The sequence below is a fragment of the Ovis canadensis genome, chromosome 13 (genome assembly GCF_042477335.2).
Source record: "Ovis canadensis isolate MfBH-ARS-UI-01 breed Bighorn chromosome 13, ARS-UI_OviCan_v2, whole genome shotgun sequence".
In the NCBI taxonomy this organism is placed as follows: domain Eukaryota; kingdom Metazoa; phylum Chordata; class Mammalia; order Artiodactyla; family Bovidae; genus Ovis; species Ovis canadensis.
In genome coordinates, this window is record NC_091257.1 from 69,539,026 (window position 1) to 69,551,920 (window position 12,895).

The 12,895-nt window shown below is 49.2% G+C and overlaps 1 protein-coding gene across 8 annotated transcripts in view; it reads left to right on the top strand.

Annotated features, from left to right (window-relative positions):
- The window catches only part of DIDO1 (death inducer-obliterator 1), a 48,966-nt gene that overhangs the window by 1,598 nt on the left and 34,473 nt on the right, over nt 1–12,895 (top strand). For 2 of the 8 annotated variants that reach the window (XM_069546734.1, XM_069546739.1), the window contains exon 1: nt 6,024–6,218. The exons of 5 other annotated variants lie outside the window; for them this stretch is intronic. The gene's annotated coding sequence lies outside the window, so the exon portion shown is untranslated. Of the gene's footprint in view, nt 1–6,023; nt 6,219–12,895 lie in introns of those variants that run through there. One more of the 8 variants, XM_069546731.1, reaches the window with a different exon arrangement.

Below are 12,895 nucleotides of genomic sequence, written 5' to 3' on the forward strand. Positions count from 1 at the left end.
TTCCCCTAGTCCCTAAACGATCCCTTTGTTGCCTTCAGCACACCGTTCCATGTCACTGATGCCTGATAGTGTCACAGTTCTCCACCAACATGTGACCTTCACAAGAGCTGAAACTTCTAGTACGTGGCAGGGGTTCCATAGATACTTGTTGAGAATGTGGAGGAACAGATGAGTGAGTGAGGGTGAAGACCTGCACTAAAAGCTGTCTCAGCAGAAATGGACAAAGGTCGGGAAACAGCGGTCCAGGCGGAGTGAGAGCAGAGGAAGAAGTTGAGAATGGCACTGAATTACACAGATCAGCAGTCCCTTATTTAAAAAATATTATTAATTTCTGGCTTCGTGAGGGTTTTCCCTAGTTGAGGTGTACAGGGTTTTCATTTCAGTGGCTTCTGTTCTTGCAGAGTGCAGGCTCTGTAGTGCACAGGCTTAGTTGCCCTGAGACATGCAGGATCTTCCCAGATCAGGAATTAACTGGTGTCCCCTGCATTGGCAGGCAGATTCTTGGCCATCTGAACCACCAGGGAAATTGAGCAGTTCTTTAAGGAGAGTTGTTAAGGTTTATTAGTTTTAAAGGAGCACGAAAGAATTATTTTAAAATGAAATGTGTTTTGAGAATAAAATACACAGTGCCTCCTTTAATCAAATCCTGGACTAGTCAACAACCAGGTGTCAGGCACATTTTACAGAACTGCAGTGTTTTGGAGGGTGTTTCTGTCTTACTCTTAAACCCTCAAAGCATGAAGTCAAACCCCTGAATGCTGGAGCCCTGCTTTCCAGGGAATTTGGCAAATCAAACCTGTTTCCTCAGGGTAAGGCATAAGCTGATAGGACATTGCTGCTCAGAATTGTTACGGGTTCTTGTTGTTGAGTTGTCCGACAGTTGTTGACCTCATGGACTGCAGCACGCCAGGCTCCTGTTCTCCACCATCTCCTAAAGTTTTCTCAGATTCCTGTCCTTTGAGTTGGTGATGCTGTCTAACCAGTAATGGCTAGATGTCATTACCACTAGTGAGCAGTTAACTCCAAAAGGTCAAGTGCCATAGCCTTGACTTTAATCAGGGTCTTATGCTCAGATTCATCCTGAAGCTGTTGAAAGGAGTAAGGAAGACTGTTTTTACGCTTTAGTTCCGCTGCATGTATCCAGATGAACTAGCTGAATGAAGACCCTGTGAAGCATGTGTCATAGGGTCTGAGGTGGTCGCCCTCCCCCTCCCTGCTGGACTATATTTCCCTTTCTGGATTATACCACTAAACCAGCAAGCACTGGTTATGTCATAAGTTTCTTTGGATGGGTAGAGTAATATTTTTCTTGAGTTTTTACTTCCTGCAGAGGATGTAACATAAACTGTGTCCAGCATGGTGCTATCTAAAACACATGGTTGAAGGCTGGGCTGGACAGTGGGGCACAGGCAGCGAGCTCAAGTGGCAGTTTACCTACCCTGTCCAGCCAGTGGGCTGCATACCATCTCTGCTGAAACTCTCCATTCCCTTCCCTCCTGCCTGGAGAGGGTTTTGATAAGTTCATTGGTTATAGATACAGACACATGCGTGTGTGTATATAAACACTTAATAATGTATATGTGCACAGCTATTGAAAATTTATCTGTATATGCTTTAAGGGGTCTCTTGATTTTGTTTGGTTTTGGTGGTTTTGTTTTTGCATTAGCCCAGTTCTGATCAGATGTCTGATATGGGAGACAGAACACTGAATAAAGATGAGCCATTGTTTCAGTTGATAACTATGTGTTCCTTTTTAAAAACACTTGCCAAATTGTTTTTTCTTTTTTTGACTTTAAAATCCTCTTATGCTTACTCTTAAATGCTTTTACTTTCCATTGGAATGAGAGGAACTTTTGTATGCCTGACAGAATCTGAAGATTTTTCATTTTTCTGTATAGTTGTAAAAGGCAACATTGTTGGTCTCCTATATTGATTTGTTGAAATTTCAGAATAAAACCTTTTGGGTATCTTTTTGCAATTTCCTAATAGCTTGACTTGTATTATTCTTGTTGAGATTTCCTTCAAATACACTTTTCTCACTTTCACCATTTTGTTTCTGTGATCCAGGCAAGCACAGGAAATTACATGGTTGGTTTTTTTTCCTCTTTTGACAAATCCAAAAAGCCACTGTTAGACCTGACTTTCGTGAATCTTTCACTTTTCAAGTATTTTAATTTTGGAAAAAATAATCTCTTAAAATGCAGCCAGTACAGTTACTTAGGGCTTCCCTGGTAGCTCAAAGGTAAAGAAGCTATCTGCAGCGCAGAAGACCAATTCAGTCCCTGGGTCAGGAAGATGCCCTGGAGAAGGAAATGGCAACCAGGTCCAGTAATTCTTGCCTGGAAAATCGCATAGACAGAGGAGCCTGGCGGTCTACAGTCTGTGGGGTCGCAACAGTCTGTGGGGTCATGTCGGACGCTAAATCGCTAAGTTATTTGTCGATGCATACTTGCATCTGTGGCCCTGCTTTGGGACCTTCCTTGTCTCAGTTGACCATCCCTTCCCACCCTGTGGAGAGAGGTTCTTGTTCCTGCTCACCAGCCGCCTTCAAAATTCGGTTCAGATCTGTGGGCCTGTTTCGCCTTTCTCCTTTGTCACCTGCTCGTGTGGTGTGACGGACGAGCTTGTGAGGAAACGCAGAATCTAGGCACGGTGTGGTGGAGGCAACACGCCACGTGCTTGTGTCTGCTTTACTCTTAAACTGCTTTTCTGTCAAAACTGCTTTTCTGTGAAAGGAGTTGATTTTTCTGGCTTTTTTATTTGGTATGTTCTTTTAGGGATTTGAGATGAAACTACCAGCAAGGAAATACAGTTCTTATGCCTCATACTTATTAAAATATTTCTTCTGAAGTTGGCTATTTACTTTTCACTAAATTTATGGGGAAAGTAGTCTTAGTATCAGGAGCCATCCTAAAAGGTAGGAGTAAGCAGCATTACGAAGTCTGAGCCCTGCAGCCCATGGCCCCTGGGGTTAGAGGGCACATGCGTTAGCTATTCAAAAACACCCAATGCTGACCAAGGCCAGGGAGGAGGAGCTAAGGGGGTCCCACCGTGACTTTGGCCCTTGGTTTCCTCTCTCCTCCCTGATGTCTCCCCTCCAGCCCAGGCCTGGGTCTGAGTTTGGGTCCAGATTCACTGGGGACCTTGCCCCAGTGGGCCAGGCAGTGGGCCCCACCATTGACCCTGACTTCCTGACCCCTTGGCCTGCCTGCAGGGTGGGTGCTAGCCTGTTCATCCTTGAATTCTGAACAAGAGTAACAATAAAGCAACTTGGTTGCTTCCTCATCTGGTTTTAAGTTGTCATTGGAGAGGGTCTTGACAAACTTGACCTTGTCTCTCAGGGTTGCACTTGACCACCAAGAGAGCAGGGTGCTTTGCTCAGGACCCTGCTTTCCACTGGGTTTTAACTCGGGGGGTGAGAGAAGGCCGAACACCAGGAAGCGGTCTTCTAAAAAGGATTGCTGGCTTTTCCAGTTGTGCTTTTCTGCCTTCATAAATTTCCTCAGAATTGTTCACGGGTGTTGGTGGCAGGACCTGGTGTCCACACATGTTGAGGATGCGTCAGTCGTCCTTTTCCCACACTTTTCCTCAAAGACTGAAACCACTTGAGGCCCGGAAGCTTGCTTAGCTTCCTAACCTCTGAACCACTGTTGTTGTCAGTTCCCTGAACTTCAGGATTTTTATTTGTGTATTTGGGGTATTTGAGACAATTGGAGACTCCTTTTAAACCTGTTTGTTCCTCTGGGTTTAGCTATTAAAGTAAGTTTGTTAGGAGAAGGTATTCCTTAGCTGAAAGTGCAATGAAAGTGAAAGTGTAAGTTGCTCAGTCCTGCAGCCCTGTGGACTGTAGCCTGCCAGGCTCCTCTGTCCATGGGATTCTCCAGACAAGAATACTGAAGTGGGTTGCCATTCCCTTCTCCAGGGGATCTTCCTGACCTAGGGATCAAACCCAGACCTCCTGCATGTCAGGCAGATTCCTTACCATCTGAGTCACCGGGGAAGCCCCTTCTTAGCTAGTAGGTGAACTGAATTACCTGAAGAGGTTGTAGAAGGACAAGGGCCTGACTCCTCCCACAGGTGGCAGATGCCTCTGAACCCTGTAGCCCATGGTCACGGCCAGCTCCCGCTGGGAGATTAGAAAGGGGGGCCAGTTGCAGGGGTAGGTGGGGAGGTGCAGTTTCCTTTCCTTTGCTGTCCGAGTGCCCACCTGAGCTGCCATCCCCAGCCCAAGTACTGTAGTGGCACAGGTGCGGCTTCCTGTTGGGGTCTCCTTTCTGTCCCCTGAGCTTTCTGCCCAGGGCTTTCTCCTGTTCCATCGGCAGCCCGATCATCAGTGTCATTCACAGGACCCAGTGCCCACCTGAAGCTGCACACAAGTTAAAAAGAAACACAGATGTAGAGAACAGACTTTTGGACTCTGGGAGAAGGCGAGAGTGGGATGATTTGAGAGAATAGCATTGAAACATGTATATTATCATATGTGAAATAGATCGCCAGTCCAGATTTGATGCATGACACAGGGTGCTCAGGGCTGGTGCACTGGGATGACCCTGAGGGATGGGATGGGGAGGGAGGTGGGAGGAGGGGGGTTTAGGATTGGGGACACATGTACATCCATGGTAGATTCATGTCGGTGTTTGGCAAAAACCACTACAATATTGTAAAGTAATTAGCCTCCAATTAAAATCATTAATTTAAAAAAAAGAAAGTGAAAAGACAACACAGATTGGAAAAAAAAAAAACTCACCTTGTAGAAAGGCACTGCTGCTGGGTTTGCTTCATGTAAAGATTTTAAGCCAAAGAGGCTGGGTGGGGTTTCCCCATTCCAGCTCCCATTTAGGGAGCCTTTTGCAGGGAGCTTCCTCTGCACCCCAGCATATGAGTCCCATTCAACAGACAGCATGCCCAAGATCATACTCCTGGTTCAAGCCAGTTTCAACTTAATCTGTCATATTTCTGAACTTCTCACTACACTCATCTGGGACAAACCTGAAGATGGTCAAGATGTTGGAGTGTGAAGTTAGTCTGTGCAAGATTCCATGGAAGTGGTTGGTCCTAATGGAATCACACCAACAGAAACAGACCGTGTTGGAATTCTTTGAAGAAAAGGTGCATTCTCTGAGAGCCTGGCAGGCTGTGTGGTCTTTCCAGATGTTTATTTACAAGCACACCTGCTCCCAGGCCCCTAGTGCTCCCGTACAGAAGCACCTGGCAACGCTCTGTAGGGTTCTGGGCACAGCTTTACTACACACAGGGCACTTTTTGCCGAGAGGTTCCTGCTTTTAAGCAATGTGGAAGCAGGGAGCTGTAGAGGCAGTGATGGAGACAAAAGGCCTTCAGCCGAGGAGTTACTGTCCTGGGGCCAGCGTCCCAAGGTAGCAGGTGTTTCCCCTCTGAGGTCTGTTTATTGAGTGTTTGGGGAGGGGCAGGTGCTCGGGGGCTTCCGTGGTGGCTCAGATAGTAAAGAATCCGCCTGCAATGCTGGAGACCTGGATTTGATCCCTGGTTTGGGAAGAGCCCCTGGAGGAGAGCATGGCAACTGACTTCAGTATTCTTGACTAGAGAATCCCCATGAACAGAAGAGCCTAGCGGGCTGCAGTCCATGCGGTTGCAGAGTCCAACGCGACTAAGCACGCACAGGTACTGGGGTGTTAATTGATACTACTCAGCACTGAGTGAAGAATATCCAGGTGGAGGGTTATCATTTGTCAGATCCCTTTCCTTGCAGCTCCCGTAGGCAGGTGTGCCCGTTGTGTGCGCTGAGGCTGGAACTGCCCCGGCGCTGAGCTGTTTGGCTCGGTAGGGAGCGGGCTCGAGTCCAGAGATTCTGGGAATGCAGTCTGGCGGGAAAGGAGCGCGGCGCTTTGCTCCTGCGTCCGGGTGCTCGCCTTTTCTGCCACAAACTAGGCGCAGGGTGGCCGACGGGACCCGCGCCGCCTACGCTGCCAGCCTTGGCCCTTGGACTCGGCCACGGTGCGGCGCAGGGCAGGGGCGGGGCCTGGGCCGGGCTCCTCCTTCCGCCCGCCGCGCCGGGGCGCTGCTCGGGGTGCAGGCGGCCCGTCTACCCCCGGCGTCTCGGTGGCCGGCGTCTTCCCTCCACTGGGAGCGCGGGCGGCCCCTCTACCTCACGCGTCTCGGTGGCCGGCGCCAACCCCGCCCGCCCACTCTGCGGCGCTCGGAGGAAATGGCTGTGAAACCCTGGAGGCTTGCGGCCCACGGTGAGTGGCGGCCGGGGCGCCGGGCGTAGGGGCGGACGCCCGCGGGACTGCGTGGGACGGGCGGGGATGGCGGGCCCGGAGGCCAGCCAGCCTGGCGCCGCAGGGCCCGCGCCCGGCCGCGCTCCTCCAAGCGGAGAAGATGGCGGCGGCCGCGGGGAGGGGGAAGGGAGGGCCGCGCGGACCGTGGGCTGGAGGGGGGCGGAGGGCGCCGGCCTGCTGGGCAGGGTCCACTCCGAGGGACCGGGCCGGGTCCGCTCGCTGCGGGCGTGTCCGAGGGGACGGATTGTGGTCGGAACAGATTGAAGTGCGCCAACAGGACGCCGCCCGGTGACCCGCAGCGGGGTGACCCTAGAGCGAGGCGATGCTTTTTCCTAGAAGTTCCTGGTCTAGCTGCTGGTCCATGGAAATGATTGTGCCTTAATTGTGTAACGTAGGGTTGAATTCCCCCCGCCTTTTTTTTTTTTTAACCAGAGTAGTTTCTCTAGACATCTTAAAGGAGGTGAAGTTTCCCTGTCGGTCTTTTTTTTTCACCCTAAAGTGTGGGTTTTGTCGCTTTTGTTTCGCTTGTTTCTAGTCGACTACTCTTGTAAAGGATAACATTAGGATAGTCGTGTGGTATTTGATGCTGCGGGAAGCAAAGAACGACGAAAAAGACTTTCAGAAAATTGGTTTGGTTTCATTTTTTGGAAGAGTGTATGCCTAGCCGTAAAATGCAGATTTTTAGCTTTTATTGCGTCACTTGTCGATTTGATGTAAGATTCAAATTTATGTTGTATTTTAGCCTCTGGTCGATCTCACAGTAGAAAGGGATAACTTTGAGCTTCCCCGAGAGATGTGCCCCGCCATCCCCTTTCTGGCTCAGGCCTGTGGGTCCTGATCCCACGCCCTCGTTTGCTTTCTCTCTGTTCTTTCTTGGGAGACCCTGGAGGTCAGGGCAGGTTTTCTGCTCTGAATCCAACATTCCAATCAATGAGCTTAGAGATGGGACCTTACAACAACAGCATGTGAGTGAAATTGAAGATATTGTTTAATTTGTGTGTTGGCCTTAGGTAACATCCATGTTATTTGTATACTTGATAGAATGAGATTTGAGCCTCATGATCTTGGGCATTTTGCAGGAGGGAAAGGCAGATGTTAAGATCTTTCAGTGTGTTTATGTGTTCACATACCTCATTGTACGTGTTTGTTGATATGGGGGAGGCTGAGCCTCCATTTGGCAACAGCTCACAGTGGGCAGTCCACCCAGGCTGACCCTGTTCTGAGCAGTTTATGTGTGCTCATTCGTTTCAGTGACTGTGATGCTTCTGTACCTGTTCTAACCTCCCAGAAGCTGAAGCACCTGTAAGGAGCTTGCCCAGGATGGAATACCTGGGTTCTAACTGGGCCTTTGGGCCAAACCCAGACAAATGTTCTTCGATTTCCTCAGAGCTATGTAGTTCTGGTTTCAACGTGCTTCCAAGGAAGGTGCTTTAACTGGAGACTTTAAGGAAATGAGGTCTGTGACCTTTAGGAAGACTTCCCATTGTATTCAACAAATATTTATTGCATCCTGTGTGCCAAGCACCCTGGCTGTAGCAAAGATCAGAAGGGTGGCCTTCTCAGGCCTGAAGACTTGTAACAGGGACCTATGACAGTTGTCAGCCACGTAACCTGGAGCCTGGGGCCCATTTTGGCACTTGGGATTGGTGCATAGATATAACCGTCTGTATGACTGGCCCACTCTAACACGGCATAGATGTGTCAAGGGTTACCTGTGGAGACCCAACCCTGTTGTGAAACTCCTTGCCTAACGCACTTCCTAAGCATTATTTCCTAGTTGGTTGTGTTCTTGCAGGCTTATTTTAGCAATGAGTTTAGGAATAAGGTGTATCTTTAACTTAGTTCTGATTTTCCACCACGAACTGTCCTTTATTAGTATTTGATTATTCAGGCTGTTTCAAGTGAAGTGAATTATGTGCTGATAAGAAAGGGCATGAATTAAAAGTTGTGCAGTTGGCTGTTCCCCTTACCGTCTGCTAGTTCCCACAATGACCTTTGCTTTCTGGCCAGCCATGCCCCTCACAGCATGCCTGCCTGTGTGAACATCACAATGGCTTGTTGAGGAAGTGTGTGGTGGGGCTTGGACATGGTGCCCAGTGTTTCAGGTGGGCCTTCATGAGGGTGTGATTTGTCTTCGTGTTGAGGAGGGGATGGATTAGAGTGGGAACTTGGGATCCCATCTTCTTTATGACTGAAGTTGTGGGACGTGCTGTTGACACTAAGTCTTTCTATGACCACAGAGGCCTCAGAGGCTCTGAGTCCCTTTCCGGGCAGCCCACAGGCTGGGTCTCTTTCGTATGTGTTTTCCAGATGTTCCAGGTCCTGGTTGTTTTATATTCCTGTTAACAGGAGGTGTTTTTCCTTTTGTACCCACTTGTCCCAAGATCCCTGATGACTTCCACTTGGCTCCTGAGAGCCAGGGTTGAGTTTTTCACAGGCCAACTCACTTCGTCCTTGGGTCCCTGAAGTTGGCACTGTGTCCAAGAGCAGACTGATTTGTCACATACTTGGTGGCCTTGAGAATCCTTTAAGAAAACTTCCCTTAAATAGTCCTTTGTGCACTCCTTATTTAGACAATGGCATCTTTAACAGTGGATACCTAACATGACCCTATTTATGGCCAGCATCAAATAATGTGTGTTAATTCCATTGCAGAATCTCCACGATTAACAGTTAATGGGCACATACTAATTGGGAAGGGATAGGCCAAACAGTCCTCACTTGATGTGAAGTGCTCACACCTCCTGGAGTCTCTTGCTCAGGCCTCTTTTTTTTTTTTTTCCTAAACTTCTGATTTATCCTCCTACCCAAGCATGCACTTCTCCTCTGGTAACCGTAGCTTTGTCTTCTATGTCTGTTTTGCTGTTTTGTAAAATAGTTTTTCTCTGACTTGCTGTGATAACCTCTGGGTCCATCCGTGTTGCTGTAAATGGCATGATTTCATTCTTTCATATGGCTGATAATATTCTGTTGTATACGTACACCATATCTGCATTATCCGTTCATCCGTTGGTGGATATTTAGGTTGTTTCTGTGTCTCAGCTCTTGTGAATAGTGCTGCAGTGAACTTTGAGGTATCTTTTTGAATTAGAATTTTCTCCAGGTATATGTCTAGGAGTGGATTACTGTTTTGTATGGCTATAGTCCATGGGGTTGCAAAGACTTGGACACGACTGAGCAACTAAGCACACAGCACAGCATGGCAACTGTTTTTTCCTCTTCTTGAGTCGGATAATTGACCCTTGAACAACACAGGTTTGACCTGTCCAGGTCCACTTGCACAGGGCCTGTTTTTAAGCAGTAAGTACAACGGTACTGCGCAGTCTGCATACACAGAGGCTGAACATAAGTTATATGTGGGTTTTCAGCTGTAATGCAGCTGTTTCTCTCATGGGTATCAGGTGCTGTGGTTTCCTTTTTCATATGCTGATGCAGATGTGTAAGTGATATTTAATATACCTTTTCAACAGGAAGGTAAATGGGGCCTCCCCAAGTATAAAGACAGCTGTACTGTGTTTGGGTTGCAAAGATAAATTTATACATAGAAAACAAGACAATATACAAGAATATAAAGAAAGCGGAAACCCCAGAAAGTAGCAGCCTCTGGAAGCCCAGTTATAGCTGTGGACATGTTTGTGAGCTTGGTTTTGGGGGGTGGGGAGGGCAGGCAGGATGTGCTGTGAACTGGATGTAACCTCCTGCTCCACTCAGCGGGCATGGGGCTTGTTCCATGGCAGGGGCTCTAGAGTTCATCCTACTCTCGTTACAGTCTTAGTAGAGAACATCATCTCATGGATGTTTCTGGATTTCTTTCAAACCGGTCACCTGGTGATGGTCATAGGTTTGTGTCCATGCTGGGAGCACCCCATAAACACACCTGCTCTTGCCTAGTTCTCTCTGCCAGGTCGCAGTGAAGAAGCCACCCCTGCGGGGAACAGAGATGCTGCCTGCTCTGTGCGGAGCACTGGGGGGCCCTTGATAAATGTTCGCAGACTATTCACGAGGGCCTGTTTTCCCAGCCACTTACAAGCAGACATTGTCATTTTCATAAACTTGCCATTTATCCTACACTGACTGGTACTTGATGCTGTGCCGTTTCAGGTATCCTGTTAGGAAACTGAGGTCATGGTTGTCTCCATATACCTGGGTAGAATGCCTAGCTAGGTTTGCAGCTGGGGTTGAAGTCTGGGACACCCTCGGACTTAGGCATTAATGTGGGAGGATCATGCTGTGGTCATTGAGGGTGGACACTGCTGGCTCCCTTGGTCAGAACCGGGGATGCTCAGCTGCAGCAGGGGGAGTGGTCCCCCCAGATGCCCCATTTAGACAGGTTAATACAGCGCTACCCGTTGGCTCTTTAGGTTGTAATTTCACAAGGTGTTCTAGTAGTAAGGTGCCCTCCTCAGCACATCCCCTACCCGGGCAGCAGTGGAAGCTCTGGGGAGTTGCATCAAGTTCAGCTCTGTGTGGATCTGTAAAAATTAGTAGGACAGTCCTGTTGTTTATTTTAGAACTGTTTTCTTTAAGCTTGGGCCTTCCCCACTGCCCCCACCCCACCAGACCTAGACGTTGGCCTCTGCTAATCTCAGAGAAAGAGGACAATTCCAGCTGAAGTGTACAGTGTGGGTCTGGACTTTGCATGTCCGCGGTCTGCAAGCATTGTGCTTGCCCCATGGCCTGTGGCATGAGCTGCACCTGCACTCGGGAAGCAGATGCTTGTGAGAGAGCAAGCTTTGTTTCCCCCCAACCACTTTCTCTTTGGATGTGGGCTGCAGTCCCTCCGAATGACAATGTCTGCTTGTAAGTCCCCCAGCAGTTTCATGATCAGTGCCTCTCCATTGTCCTGGAAAGGTGGAGTCCTGAGCCTCACTGTCACGGCCCTGCAGTCTTACAGCCATCTGACATCACCCTTCATGTCAAGTCTATGCTGTAGGTTCTCAGACTGACCCCTTTATACCTGAAATTAACAAGGACCCCAAGGGCTTTTGTTTCTGTTTTATCTATTGATATTTCCCATGGTTGGCCTTAAAAATGAGACATTAGGTTTACTTACTCACTTAGAAATAATAGCAAACACCTGCATATTAACATAAGTAACACTCTATGGAAACTATGTTCCAAGATAAGAAACAGCTTAAGGAGAAAGGTGGCTTGGGGTTTTAAATGTCTGACTTAAGCAAGGCGACAGTAGCCGGATTCTCCTGCCTGCTTCTACATTCCAGCTATCATCACACCAGCATCATTTAGCTTCTGAAGAACTCCCCTGCCCCTGCAGGGTCACAGAGCACTTCCATCCTGTTGTTTAGTCACTTTGCTAAGTAGTGTTGTGCAAATAGTGTGACCTTGGAGGCCAGCTGGAAGGTCCGGGGGCCACACTTTAAGAACCTCTGCCTAGATCATGATTAGAAATGCTCTTGTTGAGAAATGAAAATTGAAAAAGACAGTTGTCCTGAACTTTAACACCTGGAAAATGGATTACTGTTAAGAAGATAGGCAGTGTCTTTGAAGGCGGGCGTCTCAACCCTTTCCTTGCTTTGGGGGAAAAGAGTGGAATACGGCCAGTTTGCTGTCCCCAGTGAGGAGGGTTCAATTCACATGTCTCCCTCGCAGTGGACCGCCTGGAATGAGAGGCTTGGAGTATGGCCAAGGTGCCTGCAGGGTGAAGAGGTCTCAGGGGTCTTTTGACCTGAGGGTGTTTTGCCTGTACTGTACGACGTCCTCTTCTCACCCACAGCCTCCCACTGGACCATAACTAGCAGCTCTTGCCACCATGAGACAGAGTCAGGGCCTGCACTGGGCACTGTGGGTGATGTGGGATCTTGCCCCTGGCATGGGAGTAGCCAACCCAGATGCGCTTGGGACCCAGATGGACCATTGTAGATACAAAAGCAATAGGGCAGGCAGTGGGGGGCTGGAGGGTCAAGGTTCTGTGTTAGCAGCCATGGGGCTTGGAGATGCTGGGGTGCCTGGATGTATGGCTGTTCTGGGAGGTGCTTTCCATGCCCAGGTCCCGGCTGTGACCACATAGTCATTGTTGTCCTCTGTCTTGGTTGGGGAAGGGGAGGTGTGGCGCCCATTTGGGACCCTATCACAGTGCTGTCCTGGGCATTTAGCGGTGGCCAAACTCACCCCATCCTGCAGACTCAGTAAGGATAAGAGCCTGTGCAGTTCAGAGGGTCGCTAAGACCCCAGTGACGGCCTTACAAGCACCAGCCCCCAGGGTATAGGGTTCAGATTCCCTTGACCAGTGTTTGAAGCCATGTTTTCCTGCTCCCTGGGAGGCAAGAGGGAGCTGCGGTGACAGAGATAGGCTGGGGGGTTTTACACAGTGGACTTGATTTTCCGCAGCTCCGGGGGCGGGAGGCCTGGGGTCAGGGTGCTGGGGCAGTTCGATCCTGGTGGCAGGGCCATGGGTGAGCTCTGGGGCCTCTTGCCAGGGCAGTCACCCCATCTGTGAAGGCGCAGGGAGTGCGGATGTGCAGACCACTACAGGAGCTTGTCTTCGGTGGCAGGGCTCTGTGGAGAACGGGGCGGGGGGGGGGGGGGGGCTTGTTTCCTCTGTGATCTCAACGTGTTCAGGTGGCTCATCTGGTCACAAGCCTGTGTTTTCACTAGAAATTGGGGAGAGACACTGGAGT